At 39.5% G+C, this 23,399-nt stretch overlaps 1 protein-coding gene across 1 annotated transcript in view; it reads left to right on the forward strand.

Annotated features, from left to right (window-relative positions):
* The window catches only part of LOC131665443 (ubiquitin carboxyl-terminal hydrolase 7), a 957,589-nt gene that overhangs the window by 10,093 nt on the left and 924,097 nt on the right, over nt 1-23,399 (forward strand). The window lies entirely within an intron of this gene.

Here is a 23,399-nt window from a genome sequence, read left to right on the forward strand (position 1 = left end):
TGACCGAGTTTGAGGTACCCGTTAATCTCCTTTTCGTATTCGGCTTGAAAGGCGGGGTTGATTTTAAATTTCCTTTTCAACGCTAAGAATCGTTGCATTGCTTGATGTTTAGAAGAACCTAGTTCAAATTTATCAGGCTTAAATGGTCGACGTACAGTGTACCGACCTGAGCTGTCTCGAGTGGTGTTTGTGACGTAATGCTTTTCGCATATCTCGTCATCATGGGCTTTCACGGGTTTGTATTCTATATCCTCTACACTTAGAAATTTTTCGAGGAGTTGATTAAGTCGTGTGACACGAGGCAGTCGTAATGGTTCCGTTGGGTATCGACCCTCCAAACCGAACTATCCAACCGAAAGATGTCTTTTGAAGTGTGATTTGAGAGTCTTTGTTACTAAGTTTGATCTAACCTATCGCGAGAGAGGACATTGTAGGACCTGAAGCTAACAGAACATAAATGGGTCCAGGAATGTGAAATCGAGGATCGGCCAATTTGATGTTTTTGGGTAAATTGAACTGGTCTCGAGGGAATGTTGCATTAGGCACTCTATTAGCTATAGTTGGAACTATCAAGAAATTTAATTCGTATCTAGTGTTATTGTATGTTGACTGGAAAGTGGCTTTTGTGTACTTATTCGAAATTATATTTGTATTGTCGACTGCTCCGATGTTCACGAAACATTGTTTAGTAGGTAAGTGTAAGCGGTTAAGAAACCTTTGTGTCATCAAATTGGCGTTTGAACAAGAATTTAAAAGTGCGCGTACCATACAACTATTCCCCTGATCAGCGCAAAACCGTAAAACAGCAGTAGTCATGAGTTGGGAATCGGAAGTGTACGCGTTAGAAGCGTAAGAAGATACTAGTCATTTCTGACTTGCCCCGGAGGAGTTAAGGGGCTGAGGTCCTTCTGCCTTGGGACCCTTGGGCTTGCCATCTGTATGAAGTAGGGTGTGATGGTCTTTCTGGCACTTCTTGCAGCGTTTTTCGCTGGAGCAAGGAAGAGGATAGACGTATAAGCAATTACGGCAGAGTTTGTGGATCTTAACAAACTCCCATTTCTCCTTGGCTTTGAGCTCATTGAAACTTGGGCATTTGTACAGCCGATGAGATTGGTGGCAGTTGAGGCATTTTGTTAAATCAGTAGTAGTGACTAAAGTACACGTCCCAGTCTTTTAGGTTTTTGTAGGAGGAAGAGAAGCAGTGTCGCTGGTTCTCTTTCGATTAAAGCGTCCTGCGTTAGACAGCTGGCTCATCTCTCGCAACTTGAAAATTGACTTCTGTATGAAATCATACAGTCTCTAACTTGGGCATTTCGTCGCTCGACGTGCGATCCGTCCAGCGAGTCGCCACGCTTGCGGGTAAGCTGCGTTCTAAGATCCGGATGACCTCCAAAGATTCTAGTAATTTAACCCGTTGACGTGTGGTGTACATAAGCTCGGACAGTAAATCCGGCTTTGCTTCTGTCACTCTCTGGGTGCTAAGAAGAGCGTTGAGATGCTCATTGATGATAATACGTTTTTGGTCGTACGCTCTACGGAGCGCCTCCCACGCGAAGGGATAATTCTCTTCGCTCGGGGAAAATTCTTTGATTACCTCAACTGCCAAACCCTGAACTGCTGCAACGAGCTGGGTGTGTTTCACGTACGCGCTGATTTCGGTGTGGTTGTGAATCAATGCTTGGAAGCTATTCTTCCAAGCGAGCCAGTTTTCGTGCTTACCATCGAAAATAGGAATTGGCTCGAGTGGAAGCTTTGGAAGATTGTGTCGTTCGGTAAAGGTTATGTTCGTCGCGTTCAAAGCAGTCGAGTTCGCGAGGGGTGCGGGAGCTGGAGCTGCTAACCTAGTTACCCTGCTCGCGAGTTCGAAATATGTCGATTGCAATTCGGCGAATGCTTCGACTCGAGGATGTTCAGGATCAAGCGAAATCAGCTCCTCGTGATTGTGCATGTACTCGTTGTAAACTGATTGAATAGATTTTAAACGCAACTTTGTGTTTGTCTCGTCAGGCGATTCAGTAGTTAAGTAATCTTTAAGCGCGATCATTGACTTTTCTAGTGTCTGGCTTTTTTGTGCAATACGCACGATGCGTTTTTCTGCATCCGATGCCATTTTGAAAAAATAAGTTTTTTTTTTTTTACTATGAGCACAAAGATAGTAATTATTTTATTAGGTTTCAAATTTAAGTTGAGTTTAAATTTTAATTTTAGTAAATTGAGAAATTTAATGAAATTATCAACGTAAGTCCAGTTGTGAAACAATAGGGATGTTTGTAAAATTTTATTGATTATATTAATAATATTATTGATAATATTAATAATATCAATTATTATTACTATTACCTACTGTTAACAAAGTTATCGTGAAATTTACGAGGTGTGTTCAAAAAGTAAGGTGACTTTTCAAATTTCACGGGCAACGTACTTTCGATTATCGATTTTTTTGTTCTGTTATGTTGGTACACTCTTCCCGAACATCTGTACCAAGTTTCAAGTGTATAGCATTTTTTGTTTGGTTGTGAGAGGCGTAAAGGTTATAAGTGTTTTGCGTGCTCGGCGATTTCTTGCTATCGAAAAATATGGATCAAAGGATTTGCATCAAATTTTGTGTAAAAAATAAAATAAAGTGCTCCGAAACACTTGAAATGTTGACGGTGGCATACGGTGAAACTGTTCTGAGTAAAAAAACTGTTTACAAGGGGTACAAACTCTTCCAAGATGGCCGGGAAGATGTTTTCTTCGATTACCATGGCGTAGTGCATCAGGAGTTCTTACCATATGGACGTACGGTCAATAAACAGTATTATCTTGAAGTTATGCGCCGTTTGCGAGAAGCAATACGAAGAAAACGCCCAGAATTGTGGAAAAACAATTCATGGCTTTTGCATCACGATAATGCCCCTGCTCACTCATCTTTGCTTGTGAGAAATTTTTTGGCCAAAAACAACACCACAATCATGCCTCAGCCACCATATTCACCGGATTTGGCCCCATGTGACTTTTTCTTGTTCCCAAAACTAAAGAGACCTATGAAAGGACGGAGATTTGTAACGATTGAAGAGATAAAGACTGCATCGCTGGAAGAGCTCAAGGCTATACCGAAAAGTGCTTATGAGAAGTGCTTTGAGGATTGGAAAAACCGTTGGCATAAGTGTATTGTATCTGAAGGGGATTACTTTGAAGAGGACAACATAAATATTGATAAATAAATAAATATTTTTTCTTAAAAATACAAAGTCATCTTACTTTTTGAACACACCTCGTATGTGATTCATTATTTATTGGTTACATATAGCACGTTGCATCTGATAAAATTATTTTCACTTCATAGATTCAGGATTTTTAACCTGTCTTTATGTTATATTCACACGATTATATTATTCATTATTTTCCATATGAACTATCGCCATCTATTAAGTGGCTTGCAACTATCACTTCAGAATGGCATTAAAAAACTCATAATTCACGATGCGGTAGAATGTACTCAAGATGGAGTTGTAATAATCCCCTCGGGGTTAATTTTTTTCACGTTTTATATCACATTTTGAGTCGTTTAAGCTTTTCTCAAAAATATTTTATAGAGCGCTTTTAGAGAAAAAAGTTTTTCATGTGAAAGAAAATATTTTTTATGAAAATTTATTTAAGTAGTAATGAATCAACAAAAAAGCGAATTTTAACACTGGTTAACAATATTTTTTTACGGAATATGTTTATTTCAGCTAAATTTTTGAATGGTAAATTGATTCAGGAAAGTCGCACGCTGTCTGTTATAACAAAGATATAATAATTTCAGTTCAATCGTGAATATCTTACTCTGAATGTTTTCTTTCAACGTTGACATACTCCAATATTCCTTTAAACATACTTTGACGGCTTCAAATTCTTAGTATGTAAACATTCATCAGTATACTTATCACGTTCGTAGTGATAACATGTATTCTTTTCATAGCAAGTTCATATTAATAAACTGGCGAAAATGTTTCCCTACTATAATAAAAAACTGTGCACGCATAATGATAATCGGTATAAAATATGTTTATTGTATTTAAGAAATCAAAATTAATGTTTTCAGGCCGCTCGCTCTGATTTTGGAGGCCTTTTTTCTTTTTTTTTCCTTTTTTGCCATGAATTCCTAATTTGGCTGTTTTCTTGCCAAATCAGTTTGTCCAAGGCAAGGAATGTGTGAAGTTACTGTGACAAACATTAATGATAAATGTTTTGCCATCTGTCCTATCGTTACAATGTAGTTCGATGACAAGTCAAATCCTGCTGTTGGTTAACACACAACACGATTATTGATGATACTTATTTTCTGTTTGATGAACAAGTCTCAGCTAGCATTGAATTTTGCACTGACGTAACGCATTACCTTTCTGTTGCAAGTAACTGCGGTTGGGGCGACACTTTATGGATCATTTCTACCTCCTTCCATTGAGACTAATAGAAGGATGAGAGAGCGCTCTTATACTTCAGACCTTAGTATAAAAGTACTTCTCGTCCTAATCTATTCTAACAGTTGATCGGACTAGCAGCTGAGCTGTCTGAATTAACTAGTCAAGTCAACTCAGTTACGGTGATATCAAGGTTCCCTTATACAGTGACTACACACCAAGATGCAGGTACCGAGAAGATAGTACGAGATAACACCTAGTGTATTTTCCAGGAAGCAACAACCAACAACCGTTGTAAAAAGTTTAATCTGCCTACAATCCATTTCTTTCCAAACATTTTGGATATTGTGGAATTGTAAATAATCAATGAGAACATTCAATAGGAAACTTTTTCCGGTTCCTCCTAGTCCATCAATGAATATACATTTTTGATTCGCATTACGTTTGAAGCATTCTAATATTTTATCAAATATTTCTTTTATGTTCCTTTTTCAAAGAATTTATTTTATCTTGTAATTTATTTAATACATTACTATCATTATTGAAACTCGCTTTAGTAATATTGTTATTTATGTATAATTTAATATCAGGTAAATTAAAATAATTCAAACAATATTCGTTAACTTATAAAATCTTATCGATTAATATCAATGCCATGTTATTTCCAGCGCTTTTTTCGTATCTCGAATGATATAAATGAGTTTTGTATTTGTTGTATAATTTTCGAGCATTGATTGGATTGTGGAAAACACAAATGAATGCAAATAATTCCCTTATTCCATAAGGGAATTTCACTTTAGAAGCTTCTTGTAAACACCGATCCCATTTCTCTTCTTATTTTACCACATTTTTAACTTTAGCTGCTTCATAAAATGTATCATGAAGAACATGATCAACTGTACGTAATTCTTGGAAGGATCTTGCTCCTTTGACATGTAGAAATAATAAAATATCTTTCTCGATCCTTTACATGTACAAAGTATATTCGGTTAAGTATAGGTTTATTAGTTTTTTTTTCTTTTATAATATTTTTTCAACATCTTATCGAGGGTATAATGTATGGATATGTCTGAATATAAATATTCTCGTGTCTTTTAATCTATTTTATTCAATTTGAAAGATGCTGTTGATGTAGTTTCTATATTTTTATTGATTATTGATTCTTCATTCCCTTCTTCAAAATACACACTTTGTTGATTTTCTTCGTGTACAGCTAAACGATGTAATTATGTAATGTATATTCTAGTAGTCTGTTCATAGCTTCTGGTGGACATAAATATCTCGTGTTTATATATTGTCTGATTTCATCATAATTATATTCATCATCGATATGACTTTGCTCTTTTACAAGCGCACCTTCATCATTTTTTTCAAAATGATTTACATTTGCGTTTTTTATTTGAATAAATGCACAGTCATTGCCTTTATAACAATATTTGAATAAATATTTGATATCTTGTACAATCAAGCATAATTCAACATTAATTCAAACTCACTGATTTTGATACATAGTGTAGAACATAAAAAAATAAGAGACACGTATTTTTTTATCGGCTATTTTTCACTTTTAAGGGGTAAAAATCTCCCCTAAAGTTAACCCCCAAAAAGCGTTTTTTTCATCTCTCGGCTTAAAATTTATATTTTCCAAAAGGAGCAAGTATTTCATGATGATTTGAAGAGTAAGGGTAGCATCCCCTAATTTTTAGGGATTGAAAACATATTTTTGGACATAATTTTTGCAACGGTAGTCGATTTAATTAATCGATCCGTTCGCGATTCTGCTTCTCGCGCGTTAGTTCGAACAATTAAGAGAGAGAGGGGGCGCGCGATCTTTTAAAATAAGCAGTTACGCCTCAGCTGTTCAGGCGAGTTTACCGCCGATTTGTGTTTTGCACTTCGTTTCGCCAAAATTAAGTTTTCTTGGGACAATTACGTGCGTGTGTGCATCGGTGTTTCCGTGACAGTTAATAGCAGCAGTACAGAAGCAGCATCAGTTATATTGAGGCAGATCGAGGCAGCGCAGCTGATTAATCGAGGGGCAGCGGCAGTTGATATTTTGCATCAACAATTACTGCTGATCACCGTAATTGCACCGTATGGTAGGTGCACCTTCCGTCATTATATACGATACAAAATACATTCGGTATTTTGTCTAATCGTGTTAGCGTTATTTTTTTGTATTCGCGTCGAGCGTTAGTTCGCGGTAGAATTCGAATCTTTTCTCTCTCTCTCTCTCTTTCTCACCGAACATAGTTAATTGTGAAATCCTATTCGCGTGCGTTAGTCTTTCGGTCCTACAAAGACTGTAGTTATTTTTATTAATTAAAGTCTGTTAAATTTATTCGCCGTTTTCGTCATTTAATTTTCCTAGTAGCTTAAGTAATTGAAAAAGGCTTAGGTTTTAATCCGATTACATCTAGGGGATTAAGAAGATTAGGAGTAAAGTCGCTCACACTTAAAACTCATCGAGTGTCACAAGACACGTGACTTAAGGTGAGTTCAACTCCGTTTGATGGAAGACGACTAAGATAAATCATCTGACGTTAAGGCGAATACACGTACTATCATACGTGTTTAACGGAGCGGTGGTTTGCTCTACATCGTGGGAGTTTGTTCTTAAATAAATTTTCCATTTTTCAGATAACCTCCCCCGTTACATTTTATAATAAAAAAGTTTAAACCGACTAAAAAAAATTGGCAAAAATGTTTAAACATCCATAATAACAAAATTTAGTTGACACCTTCCGGTATTTTAATAAATATTACCCCTAAGGGGGGTAAACCACCCTTAACACAAAATAACTAAATATGTAATTCAATACATAATATTTCGTAGAAAGTTTGTATATAGAGGTTTTCGAGGTCGCTGATTACAAATCTGTTATCAGATTTAGATAATTCAAAAAGGCTGAACCAATATGGCGGACAGAAATATCGAAAAAAAATTTTATATAATAAAAAAGTTTTAAACGACTAAAAAAATTGGAAAAAATTTGTAACATCTATAATAACCATATCTATAGATACTACCCCTAAGAGGGGGGGGGGGCCACCCCTAACATAAAATAACTATAAGTATACTTCAATCCATAATATTTTGTAGAAGGTTTGTATATAGGGGTTTTCGAGATCGCTCTTTACAAATCTGGTATCAGATTTTGAAAATTTAAAATGGCGGAACCAATGTGGTGAAAGAAAATGTCTAAAAAAATTTTAACTTTAATAAAAACTTGTTTACAAATGTATGATCTTTGTAGCCTGTACATGTGTACTAAAGAGCCTTAAACCCTGAACCCCTAAACAACAAATAGGCTAGATGCCTGTGCTTTTTAATCAAACCACCTCAAATTTCTAAATTTGTAAACAAGAAAATGCTGTGTGTGAAGCAGTTTTATAATTTCTCTAGAAAGTGTTATCAGAATGTTATTGAAATTCCTTTATTGTAAATTTAACTTATAATGTATTTTTGTTTATAATATTAGATTATAATAATAATAATCTACAATCTTTAATCTTTTGCCATAGTGCATTTTTTGTATTAAGCATAAAATATATTATTTTAAGAAATTTTTAGATTAATGGTAGTCCTCATAAAAGTCTTTACAGCACAATGCCTTGTAACGGGGTAGCTATCCGTTTATTTAATTATGCGCGCGATCGCATCGAAGAGCGCGCGGGATTATTTACACGTTTAAATTCGAAAATGGGAGAGCAGGAGGAAATGGGTGTCAGTCAACCAACTATTTACCAGTATTTAGCCGTATACGCGTCGTATTCCGCTTATACTGCTCGTTGGAGGGTATTGAGGGTCGTCCATCCTTGCTCGACCTCCCTCAAACCCTCCACTATCTCCTTCCAGGTTCGTTCACCAGGCGAGGATGCCTGGCTAGTGAACCTGGGGCGCCAGATCGCATCGGCGAAGGCTCCCTCCGTCTGCGTTCCTACGGAGGTCGGTGGGGCCTTCTTGGGGATTTCCCCCGCTGGTTGTCCGGGTAGTGGCGTAGATTCTTCGCGCACGACGCCCTGCACTGTCGAGGGGCGCGGAGACTCTTCGTCGGCGACCTTCTCGATAATCACGGATGACGAGCTAGCGTGAGCTCGCATCCGTGTTTGCTCCTCCTCTTCTTTTTTCTCACCAAGGAGGTGCAAGGCGGCGTGCACTACCCCTTCGACGGCGGGACCTAGGTCCAGCCTAATGAGGGCGGTTGCTGCCTCTTCGAATTGCTCGAAGGTGATCTGCATCCTGTAACAGTCACATGTGTCAGTATCTATGACCCTTTCTTCAGGTATCGAAGGTGGGCGCCTGTTCGGCTGCCCAGGGCCTTCATCGCCGGGATTGAAGGTGGGGTCCTTTGCGTCAGTCTCCCAGGTCCTTCGTTCGCAGGGCCTCATGCATCCATGGTCGGTATTCTCGGCGGTCTACCCCTCTTCATTTCCTGACGATGGGAGGGGAGATACGTGGATTCAGTTGATACGGTGTAGTTTGGGCGGTTAGCGCGTTGTATTGAAGTTGTCGCGCTATCATTCCGGATTGCGTTATCCATAGTAACGGCGTGCCCGCTTCCGCGTGCTGTCGCATCGCTCCCAGTAGGCGGAATGCTCGTGGCCTCGGTTCCCTCGGTGGTAGATGTATCGTCGTCATCTCGCCGTTGGGTTCCATCTTCCGGCAAGGCATCCTCCTGTCCATAGTAGGGTTTGAGGTCTTTGGCGTGGACCAATTCTGTGACCTCTTCCTGCTGGTTGGCAAGGCGGTACGAGTTGACTCCGAGTACTTTCCTGACGATAAAGGGACCTATGAACTTCGGCGCTAACTTTGCGGAAATACCCTACGTCGCACTGGACAGTACGCGATTTTTCTTCCATACCTAGTCCCCTTCCTTGAATCCTGGGGTCCTGTGCTTGGCGTTATAATATCTCGTCTGCCTCAGGGACTCGTCCGAAGCGCTTTCACGAGCTTGCTGAATAACGAATCGGATATTCTTCATATAATATTATCAAAACCTATTTCTTTTTTAGCTTGTAAGGCCCATCGAATTATATCTTCATCATGAATAATTGAACCAGTGTTAAGAGCTGCTTTAAAATTATCCAGGGTATACTGACAAATTTGTGCTACTTTTTCTCTATACATGCAATCTTTATTAATTGAATGAGCCCATCGACGTAGCTGACTAATAGATAATACTTTTTTTAATCTGTCTTGCACTGTTTTGAGACTTAAATTTTGTTTCGTTTTGCTACTTTTCCAAAAATCTACAGCTCTTTTTTTGTATTCGAAATCTAGTTCTTCATTATCTGCTATACATTGATTTGTTGGTGCTATATCCGGATCAGGAAAATGATGTTGTACTTCATCTTCAATTATTTCCGCATTATGGTCTTTATACTCTTCTTGTAAATCCAAAGAGTCATCAGTAATCATTTCTACATCGTTGAAATCATGTGTTGCATCTATTAAAATTTCCTTTATTTTTTCGGCCAACTCTGTTTCATGATAATTCGTGACACTATCTGGTATGTTTAACGTTTGAAAGTATGCTAATAATAAGTTTAGAACGTTTAACGGGTTAATTTTCTTTTTTCAATCTGAAATAAAAACAAACGGTAAAATTTATACAAGCTGTGTTTTTGCATGTAAGGCATGACTGCTACATTTCTACCAGAATAAAACGAATAAATGTAAATTGAATCAAATAATTAATTTATGCATTGGAGAAGAATTCTCGTTCCACTTTATGATGTTCGGGAAACTCTATTTTTGGTTCACTTTATAAGCGCCGAAAATGGTAGTTTTTATTCACATGTTATAAAAAAACTCTTTGAGTTTGTTAAAAAACTTTATTACATACATGTACCATGGTTACATACGTGTTGAAAATATCTTTTTGCCCTGCCTCCACCGAAAGTATGCTGTTACATGTCTGTAAATCAGGCGGAAAATAGCACTTTGCCGCTCAAGGGCGGAGGAATGAGCCCTTGGGCTGAAAATAAACTTACAGGCTAAAAAGTGCAGAAAAGGAAGAAATTTCCGTCGTAGGGCTTACATTCCACCCTAGGGGTCTCTTTTCCGCTCTAGAGCGGAAAATAGTTCTATAATTTCCACTCGCATTTACGTGTATGTAATAACACACTGACGGTGCGGATTAGACAAAAAATGTGGTGTACATAATGGGTGGAAAGAAGACGAACTTAATGAGTGATTGCCACTCTCACTTCGCTAGGGTGTCAACTTTCACACTGGTCTGTAATCGCCTTCTTTCCGCCCTTAATGCGTAACATACTAATGAAGGTTTATGCCTAGTCGCAAGGCGAAAAATCACACGATTTTCATGGATCTTTTTGAGAAATTAAAACTGTCTTTTTGCTTACAGCAAATTGTTGGTTCCAAAGTAGATATATTGAAAAACTTTCATGAATTTTGGTATTGAAAAATATTGTAAATTATTGAAATTATAGCCATGTTAAGGAAAGCTGTCTTTTTTAGAGTTGTTTTTCTGTGACCAAGATATCTTCAAAATCGTAAAAGCAATCGTCTTAAAATTTTGCTCCCTCCTAGAAGAAGCTTTGTAATAGTAAAATTTTCAGCTTCATAAAAAAACTTCGTTTGAAGTTCAAAAAACGTGTTTTTAGAAAATGTCCGTATGGATGTGTGTGTGTGTATGTGTGTATGTACGTATACCATTTTTGAACTGTCCATCGGATATCGATAAAATTTGGTATCCACTTTTGTTTTTCTATCCCCAATGCGTGAAAAGAATCCATTTTAATTTTATCAACACGTTTTTGATTTATAATGAATTTTCGATTTTTGAAAAACGGTTTTTCCATTCTTTAGATGTAAAAAATTAAGATATTTAAATCGTACAAATTGTTTTTGAGGGAATACAAAATACTTATGTTTTCACTAAAAGAAAATTTACTTACAATTAGCTATAACCATAACTTTGTTATTCACAAAAAGGGTTTTTTTTTAAAACGTTATATCTTTTAAACTAAATCCGACTAGGCGCAAAAATTTTCTAAAAATACGTGATTCGACCTCCAATCACCTTCAAACTTACTTCTATGAAGTTTTAACTGAAAATTTTACTATTATAAAGCTTTCTCTTGGAGGAAGCAAAATGAAAAATTGAGTCTTCGAAAAATCACGTTATTTCATAAAACGGCCGCCATTTTCTTTAAAATAATTATTCGAAAAATCCTTTTGAACCAACAATTTTTTGTAATAAAATACAGTTTTTAATTTTTAAAAAAATCAACGAAAATCGCGTGTTTATTCGCTTTTTTCACAGATGTGGCACCTTCAGCGAACTCATATTAGTTCAAAATTTATTTCACACTTTAAATAATCATTTTTTAATTGGTTACACTTTTTGTTCTGGTAAAAATATAAGGCCTATTGTGTAGGAGTCGTGCCAAAAATGAATGATAAGTAACTATTACGATAGTATTCTTACACTCGAAATCGCTAAACAAGAGACTGTACTGGTCTAAACATTTTTATTTCTGATGGAATTTTGAGAAAAAAAATTATAAATTTTTTTTTTCTTACAATAAATTGTCGAAACAAGTCGAAACAAAACAGTATCTTTTCTAGACGAGCCCCTTGAGCGGTATCGAGTTTAATTTGAAGAAGCAAAAATACAAAAGTTTATTTATTCATTTTATATGAAACGTAATAATTACTGAAAAGATGTTCAAAAAGTGAATAAAATACTTACGTATTTTAAAAATAATTACTTTTAAACTAATTATTTTTTACTTTTAAAATTTATAGAAACTTTTATTCATTTTGAAATTGAATAATGTAAATCTATGTAAAATCACTAAAGAAAATTTTCTACAACTGTATGATACCACTGACAAACAAAAAGATGTACTATTCGTTCTTTCCGGCATCGAATTAGAATACCCACAAAACTCACTCACTGCCGAAAAAATAAAACCTGCAGCTGAGCTAATCACTCGATGAAAACAATCTAAAAAAAGAATATACTGATTCGCACATATTGTCAACAACTTTTATTAGTGAAAGACATTTATCTGTGGGATTATCATTGAATATATGATAACTTTCATTTAACTAATGAATGTATATACAATTCCCTTCCAATAACAACGTTTTCTTTAATTGCAAATGAAGTTCGAGTATTAATATTCTTTTATGTATTTTTACCAATAACAAAAATTATCATAGTAATATAATAATAATAATAATAATAATAATCGGGAATGTCATCGTTGCGGGGGATTTTAACGCGAGGGCGACAGAGTGGGGAATGAACGAAACGAATCGACGCGGATGACTACTGCTGGAAATTGCCGCAAGGCTCAATCTAGCAGTGGTAAATACGGGACATACGCCGAAGTATAGTCGGCCAGGTGTCGGTGACTCTATCCCCGACGTCAAGATAACATTGGATAGAATTCTGCCACGGCTGAGGGGATAGGATAATAAGGATAAGCATAATTGCAATAGCAATAATAACAGTGACCTTCTGGCCGCACATACAACAAACAGCGAGGAAGGCGGCAGAGAGGACTTCCGCTCTCAGTCGTCTTATGGCAAACACATTTGGACCGAGACAATGGAAGAGATGACTACTGATGACAACGACCTACTCGATCATGCTCTACGGGGTGGAGGTGTGGGCCGACGCGTTGGGGGTCAAGAAATACTGCAAACGACTGACAAACGTACAAAAACAGGGAGCACTGAGGATTGCCTGCGCCTACAGGACGGTCTCGGCTGAGGTTGTTCTGGTGGTAGCGGGGGTTATCCCGATAAACCTGCTCGTCAGAGATCGGAAACGCGTGTACGAACGAAACAGCGACGTGACCAGAACGGAAGCTGCCTAGGACGAAAGAATTAGGACGATGACGGACTGGAACGAACGATGGAGGACGAGTACGAACGGAGCATGGACGAGACGACTCATCGACGACCTGAGATCGTGGACGGAGAGGCAATTTGGGGAAATGAATTTTTTCCTGACCCAGTTCCTTACCGACCATGGGTACTTCAGGAAATATCTGTTTGACAGAGACAAAGTTAACAGCGCCGACTGTAAATACTGCGGACACGAATGCGACGACGCAGAGCATACATTTTTCGAATGCTCTCACTGAAACGACGAAAGGCAAAGACTGGAGACGACACTTGGAAGCATCACGCCCAACAACATCGTGGCAAAGATGCTGCAAGACAAAGACTACTGGACGGTAACGGCGACGTACGTCGAGACTATCCTACGAGGGAAAAAGGTGGACGGTTGCCTGGAAGTCGAGTTTTAGACGAGAAAATGCGAGTGTAAATGGAATGAACAAATGGATGAATGTGAATAGACGGACGTAACGAAACGATACAGGATCCGTTGACAACGAGAGGACTTGACGCGGTTCTCCAGCGGGAAGTAATGCTTACGCGGTTTCCCGCTGGAGAATGGTTTAGGTGGACTTTACTACTCTTCCCCGGACGGTTTACCTTCCGGTTGAAGGGAAGCGGGATTTGGACGGTCAGCTGGTGTTCGATGACCCGGAGGCTCCTTGCATTCGATTGATAGATCGCTTGAAACAGCCCGATCTGAGAGGATCAGCGAGTCACGTCATACGGCGGGTGGGAGAGTGTAGGTGGGTAGCTTCGGTGAACTGCCGTTACACTCCAACCGTTATGGTCCATGAGGATTTATCCTTTTTTTTACCACTATAAAAAAAAAAAGCAATAATAACAGTAATACTGATAATAGCAATGATAATGAAAAATAATAATAATAATGAGAATAATATTTATTATTGAATTTAGATTTTTTGATAAATTCATTAAATCGCATCAATTAGTATTATGGAATTTCAGACTGTAAATATTTTACTATAGATAGAATAATCATTACTTCGAGAATTCATCTAAAAATCTTTTGGCTTACGAAATAATTGTAACAATGAAAAACTCCTAAGTTTGACAACATTAAAATTTATTACAAAACACAAAAGAGGTTGATAAATTAATATTATTAACCTGTTTTTTCATTTGCAAAAAAGTGCGGACTTTTTGAATTTATAAAATTATATAATTATGAAATTTATGAAATACTTTATAATTTATGAAATTACTTTTGAAATTATGCTAATTTATAAATGCAGAAAAATAAATAATCTTTGATTGAAACATAAAACGAGACGTTATTTGTTACATACAATATGATTGAATAAAATATCGGTAATATGTCTATACTCGTGTCTACGGTAAAGTATAGGCCTTCGGCCTGTTTGCAGGTTAGAGGTTTGGAGTCGTTTGGTTAAAAAGCACAACAATTTAGCCTATTTGTTGTTTAGGGATTTAGCGTTTAAGGCTCTTTAGTTCACATGTACAGGCTACAAAGATCACATATTTGTAAACAAGTTTTTATGAAAGTTATAATTTTCTTTCGACATTTTCATTCGCCATATTGGTTTCGCCTTTTTGAATTATCAAAATCTGATAACAGATTTGTAATCAGCGACCTCGAAAACCTCTATATACAAATTTTCTTCGAAATATTATGTATTAAATTACGAGGGTGATCCGATAAGTACTTAGCCTCACCGCCCGATGGCGCCACTCTCGCAAAAGAAATATTCTATCACGTAGTACAACCTTCTCGATGGTTACTGTCAAGATTTCAGCCGGATCGGAGTTGTAGTTTATTTTTGAGAGCGTGTGAAAGCAAGTGTGTGTTGATTTTTGAAAAATGGAAAAAGAGAAGTATCGGTCGGTGATTCGATTCTTGTTTTTGGAAGGAAAATCGCGCAGCGAAATCAGAAAGCGCTTGGGTGCTGTGTACGGTGACTCTTCTCCTTCGATGGCGACCGTCAAAAATTGGTTTAACGAGTTTCAACGTGGTCAGCGCGAGATAGCTAAGATCGTAGGCATCTCAAAAGACCGCGTGGGTCATGTCCTGCATGAAATTTTGGGCATGAGAAAGCTGTCGGCGCGATGGGTGCCGCGTTTGCTCACTCCGGACAACAAGTGCAACCGTAGGGCAACTTCAGAGCAATGTCTGACGCTGTTTAAGCGCAATACGAAGGAGTTTCTGCGTCGTTTCGTGACAGTCGACGAAACATGGATCCACTGGTATACACCAGAGACCAAGGAACAGTCGAAATAGTGGACTTTACCCGGCGAAAGTGCTCCGAAGAAACCGAAGACTGCACCATCGGCCGGAAAGGTAATGGACATCGTTTTCTGGGTTTCACAAGGTGTGATCTACATCGACTACCTGGAGAGGGGCAAAACGGTCACAGGGCTGTACTATGCCGAATTATTGGGCCGATTCGAAGTCGAATTGCAGAAAAAACGGCCCCATTTGGCGAAGAAAAAAGTGCTCTTCCACCATGACAACGCACCGGCTCACACCTCCGCCGTCGCCATGGCCAAATTGGTCGAATTAGACTGTTAGTGTATGTGTGTCGTTCATACTTTTCCGCTTTGAGGGTGGTGCAGCGTAATCAAACATTACCTCTCTCTGGGCGCCAATAGGTTGGCATAGCCCACTGTCTTTCACTCCTTCGCTTTCAAACATTATTGGTGATCCGGAAGTCAAGTTTGCTGCGACATCCCTGACGCACTCAGCGAGTCGGAACCTTTTTAATCTAAGGCGGCGACCTCCTCGAGAGGAGTACCGATCTTTTCACGGTTCGACGCTCAAGGAGAGCGGAACTAAAGGCTTGACCCTCGGTTTGGGCGCGATGGGACTCTAGTTGCCCCAACGTCTACTGCGTCGGTAGCACGCAGCTTACAAATCTTACGAGATTTGCTTGACCTGGTACCACTACCCCGCAGAGGCCAACCCAAATTGGGATGTCAGAAGAGAGACTCAGCCAGGACAGCCAGAGGAAGATTCCTAAGACGATCAACCAACTAAGCCTCCCCTCCTGGGCTCGCGTTCGAAAAACATCCTACCCTGCGTACCTGTATTAAGGGATTTCTCCCACGAATCACAGGTCCATCGCTTCGACGTACCAAGGTACGTCTTCCCATTGCGTTTCGGTCATCCCCGCTCACGCTGGTGGGTATCCGTCATTCGAAAGGTTGTTACTACCCCATTTTGTCCCAAAGTCAGATCACGCTTTCTAAGAATGGTTTTATGACTTGGCTGATACTGATATTTGCTCTTTCGATTTGGTTTCTGACTGTTATGTCAGGGCGGGGTCTCGTCTAGCCGACAAGGCGATTCCCCAGGCAGTTTTCAGTATTCTTGCCGGTCATGCTACGCATTCGGTTCAAAATTCCGTCGTTGGGTCAAATGGGGCAAATTGCGTTCGAGTATTCAAGCTTCAGAATTTAGTTCTGAAGTTGGTGTTCAAAAATTATCGTTCAAAAATTTCAAGCTTTATAAGCTTGTCTTCGTTCAAAATTTCAAAAATTAGGTTATTGTGAGAGTTTTTGTCCTTTGGTCAGGAACCTTGTAAGAGGCGGCGTCTTTCTACCATAGTTCGTGACTATTTTTCGGCGCTTTCTGTTTGTTATAGGTGCTCCCTCTCTGGGCTCTATGACTTTTCTAGCAAAGTCTTCAAAGGTTTTGTAGATTTTCCTGCTAGATACTAGGGCCGTTTCCTGGCAAGGCCATGTATGACCTTCCTTTTCAACAGCCTCTATTAATGGCTTCCTTAGTTCCCTTATATCTTCGCAGTTAAAGAGAATATGACTTTCGCTTTCTATTTCCCCACAGCTACACAGTTAGTCTTCGCATAGTCCTCTTTTGTGGAGGTATGACTTAAAAGCGCCATGTCCAGTCATAAACTGGATGGTGTAGTGATTGGGATTTAGCCACCTCTTCTTTAATCTGTCCTTGATTACTGGGAAGTAGCAGTACGTTCTCCTGCTATTTGTTGCTGACTGCCATCTCTCCTGCCATACCCTTTCGATTTCATCGTTGATGAGTTGTATGGCTTTCGAGAATTTTAGTCTGCCCGATCAAAGTTCTTCCGATTTAATTCGGATGCCATGCATTTTAATCGATTTCCCTTTCTTGACGCAGTACTTTGCAACTCTCGCGTCGAGCTCTAGAGCTATTGGTCGGGAGGCTGCTAGCACATGCGTCGCCTCATGAGAGATCGATTTGTAGGCTTTGAGTGTCTTGCAAAGAACGGATCGCTGCAATCTTTCTAACGCAGATTGTTGTGTGCTGTTGATCCTTTGCCACCAGCCCGCAGCGGCATATGTAATTTTCGATAGTAGGAAGCCATTATATATCTTTTTCATGGAGTTGAATTTTAGGCCCCAGTTTGCTTTTGCAACTTTGCTTAGCTCGAAATAGGTGTTATTACAGTCTTGAACCACATTTCTAATATGTTCTTCCAATTGGAAGCCCTTCGAGATTGTGATTCCTAGGTACTTGACTGTTTTGTGCGTTCTAATGTTGTCTTTCCCAATTTTGACTGTAGGGTTCCTATTCTCGCTTAGTTTGCCTTTTAGCCATATTAGTGCTGACTTTTCTACTGCTAATTTCATTTTGTCAGACTTGCACCAGTCCATCATTATATTAATGATTTCTTGGGCTTGTCTTTCAAAATCAATGCGTGTCTTTGCCTTAATGATGGGAAGTACATCGTCTGCGTAGGCTAGTACCTCGTATCCTGCGTCCCTGATTGCCCGGAGTGGTTTGTCAAAGACGACGTTCCAGCCTACCGGTCCAAATACTGAACCCTGAGGTCATCCCTTCGTTACTGTTTTCAGTGTTTCTTCGAAGTGAGCATATATGCCCACTTCTCGATCACTGAAGTAACTCTGAAGGAGTTTGTAGATGTTCCTCGGGCAGTTTCTTTCTTTCAATTGGGAGAGCAGGCTTGGCCACCATAAGGCATCGAATGCTCCTGAGACGTCCAGTGGAATAGCGGCTACGTACTTTGTCGACGGATCAGATTCTGCCTCTTCTACTATTTCATATAGTCTTCTGATGGCATCCTTTGTGGATCTGTTTGACTTAAAGCTAAATTGATCCTCCGAAGACCAGTCCGAGCTGTTGAGAATGTTGGATATTCTCTGAATCACAAGCCTCTCGAGTGTCTTCCCGGCTATGGGGAGTAGACATACGGGTCTAAATGATTTAATCTCGTTCTCGGGTTTTTCAACCCCTTTGAGCAACGTGATTAGCATTCCACTTTTCCATCTTCTGGGGAACACTCCGCATTCCAAGCAGGCGTTGAAAAGTCGCGTCAGTTCCTGGTGTAATGGTTTTGCGTTAACAAGCATTTCTGACTCTATTTTATCTTTGCCTGGTGATTTCCCTGCCTTGTTCGCTTTAAGGGCCATTTCAACTTATCTTTTTAGGAAAGGCGTTGCGTCGTCGGTTACTGGAACCTCCCGCATATCTCTGCGAATCTTTGTGTGTACAACGTTTTCGCAGCTTGGGTCGTCATCAGGCATTAGTCCTTCTAATAGAGCCATGCTTGTTTCTTTCCAGTCTTTTGTGACTGAACCATTACGGTTAATCGTGCACATCGCTTTTGAGAATCTGACTTTATTGGATGCTCGTTTGTACGGATACGCCCAAGCATTCTTTTCGCTTTCAATAGTGCAGAAATCTCGCCAGCTGTTGCTTTTGGCTCTTTTAATAGCCGTTGCATATTCAGAATTCATTTGAGTCAATTTTTCAAGTGATCTCTGGAGGGCTTTCCTTTGTTTTCTATTCGGTCCTTCCTTGTCTTTCAGAGCGACGATTTTGCGTTGTCTTTGTATCGCTCGCTTCTTATTTCGCAAGTCAGGATTTCACCTGGGTTGAGAGCGCGTTCTTCTCATTTTTGATGGAATAGAGTCCTTTGCTGCCCTTATTAAAACCTCTTCAAATTTTGAAACATATCTTTCAATGTCTTCAGAGGTTTCTAAAGGGAGCTTAGATAGGTTCTCTTTCTCGAATTTACAAAGTCTCCCGAATTTCTCCCAATCAGCTTTTCTCATATTGAACCTTGGTTCTAATGTTTCTCCGGTTCGTATGAGTCTGGCTGGCTGTGAGGCAAAATCCAGTTCGATCACTATGGGCCTGTGGTCACTGGTGGTCCATTCTTTCACCGCCCAGCTAGCTAAGAGGTTTGACAGGTTCGACGTGTGTAAAGTTACATCGATATCCGTCTCGCCCCTCGTGCTACGGCACGTTGGAAGTTGGTCCCTTCTATTGGCCACTATTAGTCCGAATTGGTCTATGAATTCTTCAATGACTATTCCATTCTTGTCCTGTGTGTTAGACCAGATCTTTGACTTGGCATTTGCATCCATTCCAACTAAGACTCTTTTGCCTTTCAATTGCTTTAGAGTCTCAGCTAGTTTGTCAAGATAGGTCTTCCTGCTGTGGCTGAACTGGCAGTAGATGCTTACGAAGTAAATTTCGCCAAAGGCTCCGACCACTTGTGCGCAAACACAATGGGAGTCGCACAGATTAGAAATCTTGGTAGCGGTGACTTTGTGCGGATTGTAAAGTATCGCAGCTTGAATCTTTTCACCCTTTTTGGATCCATGGATAGCTGCGATGCTGCCCATACCTGAAATCGCGTTATTCCAGTGATATGGTTCTTGCACCAGTGCCACCTGTATGTCAAGATTTCTGTCTGTCATGATTTCTCCCAGCTCATCGTTGGCTACTTTCCTTTTGTTGAGGTTCAATTGTATGATCCTCAGTTTCGGGCCCAGTTCGGGGTTTTGTTGTGCGTTCAATTTAAACCTTTCAACTGGTGGGCAATCGTCTTTGCTTTCGTCATTGTTTGGTTGCGAGGGAAACTGAGTTGATACCGGAGTGTTAGAGCAGTGCTCTGGTTTCTCAACGGTCGTCTCCTGCTTACTTTTCCTCGCCTTGTTATACCTAGAGTGGTTGACCATGTCGCTTTCAAGGTACAAAGCAATGTCTAGTTATATTTTTCCTCCTTTGGGATCGCTGCTGGCCATTTGGACGGTGGCTTTCAACTTTAGTCCTGGCGTTAACTTTCGCGTTCTACTAAGCAAGTGGCGTTCGAGTGGCGTTCAAGTGCGAGCAGTGAGTACTTGTGCGTGTGCGTGTTGACTTGAGCTTGAGCTTTGTTACCTTATCGGGTTTCTCCATGGGGTCGAATTAGACTACGAACTGCTGCCCCATCCACCGTATTCTCCAGATTTAGCCCCGTGCGACTTCTTTTTGTTTCTAAACTTGAAAAAGTCACTCGCCGGGCAGAAATTTGAGTCGAATGAGGAGGTAATCGCTGCCACGGAAGCCTATTTTTCAGACCTCGAGGAAACGTATTTTTCAGACGGGTTAAAGAAGTTGGAGCATCGCTGGGCAAAGTGTATCGAACTAAAAGGAGATTATGTTGAAAAATAAAACGCCACTTTTCCAAAATTTTCGTTTTTCTTTTGTAGGCTAAGTACGTATCGGACCACCCTCGTACATATTTACAGTTATTTTGTGTTAAGGGTGGTTTACCCTCCTTAGGGGTAATATTTATTAAAACACCGAAGGACGTCAACTAAATTTTGTTTTTATGGATGTTGAAATATTTTTTCTAATTTTTTTAGTCGATTTAAACTTTCTTATTATAAAATTATGCCAAAAAATATATGATTTCAATCCCTGAAAAATAGAGGATGCTACCCTTACTCTTCAAATCATCATAAAATACTTACTCCTTTTGTAAGAAATAAGCTTATAACGATGGGCCAGACCCTCGTTATGTCTCTCTCTCCCCATACATAATTATAATTATTCTTATATATATAATTGTCTTATAATTATCCTACATGTATGGCAGCCAAAGGTAAGTCAGAGAGAGCGCTAATAGAGGGCGAGCTAGAGAGAGAGAATTCGGGAGGCCGGCGCGACGCGCGCGAGTAGGAGAGTGAGGAGAGGCGCGCGATAAGATTCGCTCTTATACCGGCGACTTCGAAGCACGTGGACGTGTGACGACCGGCTATACTCCTGCTTGCGATCTTTTGCTGACCGACTTTTCGTGACTAACTTTTGTGACTGACATTTCGGTTGTCTGCGAGTACGCGAGTGTTTACTCGGTGTAAGATACCGGTGCTGAGATTGCCCCTAGTGCCTTTGGCGGGCTAGTTCCTGCGACCGCGCGTGCGAGCCCTTAAGGCCGCCCGCTTCTTGATTACACCCGAGCTGCACACTGCGCGTCATCGCGAGCCACGTGCGAGGCTGAGGACATCACCTGCAGGGCTAACGCCGAGATATTATTGTAAGTACCTTCTCGAGTACATGTCTCTCTCGCTAGCTTTCGCCACTCTCTCTCCCGCTTACACTGCGTATTAATTTTGTATTATTTTCCGTAGTAAACTCGATGTTATTTGTATATCTGTTTTCTTCTTTTGCGCTTCCTTTTACCTATCGTAAGCAATCCCTTTCCGTCCGGCTTTCGCGCCTGAATTTTGCGATCGCTCCAAAGCGCCCATAGGACTACACGACGCTCTCCGCGGGCCAAGGTAACAGACGCTGCACCACGACGTTCCTGTTGCTGCTGGGCTAGGCTTTGCGCAGCCCATTACGAGGCCCACACCGAGCTGTTTTAATCCCCTCGTAATTTATAGTATATAACGAGTGACCCGCGCTGGGTCAAAACCCCGTTATAAGCTCCAATTTGTTTTACTAAAAAATATTAATTTTAAGCCGAGAGATTAAAAAAAATGCTTTTTGGGGGTTAACTTTAGGGGAAGTTTTTACCCCTTAAAAGTGAAAATTCGCCGAGAAAAAATATACATGTCTCTTATTTTTTTATGTTCTACAATATGTATCAAATTCATCAAAATCGGTGAGTTCGGGTTGGGTACCTTTCCTTGTTAGATATGAATAATTCATAACTTCTATGATAATTCATATTGACAATTTTACTAAAATAATAATTTGTACGAAATAGGATTTTCTCTAGGCTAAAAATCTTATTTCATCTAAGCAGCTTATATGAGCTAATCTATGTTATGCGTACTGACGCGATAGCGGAGATAATTTCAAGAAAATAGCTCCGACTGGCATTTATAAATACGCTCGTTGTATCTGTCTCATGAAAGTCTGAGCCTGAGACTTCACCGAGTAGTGGTACGAGCTCTGTTTCAATAAAAATTTAGCTGACACCTATGATGAGTAATTCTTTAACAGTAGCAGTCCTTACTCGTCACCTTATTCTATCCTTCATGATTTCGTGCTCAACTTAAGAGAGAAATAAATCTCTTAAGCAAAAGTGGCCGAATCATGTTTCACGCTCTCCAATTCAAATTTTTACTATACCCGTCTGTAAGAATTGATAGCGACGTTATTGAGCTCAGCTCTGTAGACGTATCAGTTTCTTTGGCACATTGCTAAACATGTGGTAATAGACGAAATAGAAAGCCTATTTTGAAGGCTATGTAGTTCCATGAAGCATATTTCACTACTAGAAGAAATAAGAGAAAAGCGCAAGGTCAAATAGCCGAATAACAGAGAGTCTAATCACTCTTTCAATAACGTTTTTGTTCTAATGTACGATTTTGGATGACATAAGAAAGTGACGTTACAGTATCCACTGTATTCTCTAGATCTGGCCCCCAGCGACTTTTACCTGCTTGCAGATCTCAAGAGAATGCTCGCTGGAAAGAAATGTAAGACCAATAAAGAATTAATCGCTGAAACAGTGGCTTATTTTGAGGCTAAAGACAAATCGTACTACAAAAATGGTATCGAAAAGTTGGAAAATCGCTATAATCACTGTATCGCCCTCGGTGACAACTATATTGAATAATAAAAACGAATTTTGTCAAATAAATGGGTTTTTCTTTTGAACGAAACAAACTTTACAGCCGAACTATTGATTTGGCCTCTAATACTATCTCTACCTCTGTTACTCCTTCTCTTATTTCACTCTCTAAGTTCGATTAACCAGCGAGCTTCTAATATTGTTAAAACTACTACTACTTTATACATCATCTTCGTTTCAAGCCTTAATTTTTTAATAATTATTTTTTTTATTTACATACTCTCTTTTACTGCATACCTCTATGGCAGTTCATTCCTGTATGTCACACAATCCTTC

Source organism: Phymastichus coffea, unplaced genomic scaffold, assembly GCF_024137745.1.
Source record: "Phymastichus coffea isolate CEN01 unplaced genomic scaffold, Cenicafe_Pcof_1.1 PCOF00003, whole genome shotgun sequence".
Taxonomy (NCBI): domain Eukaryota; kingdom Metazoa; phylum Arthropoda; class Insecta; order Hymenoptera; family Eulophidae; genus Phymastichus; species Phymastichus coffea.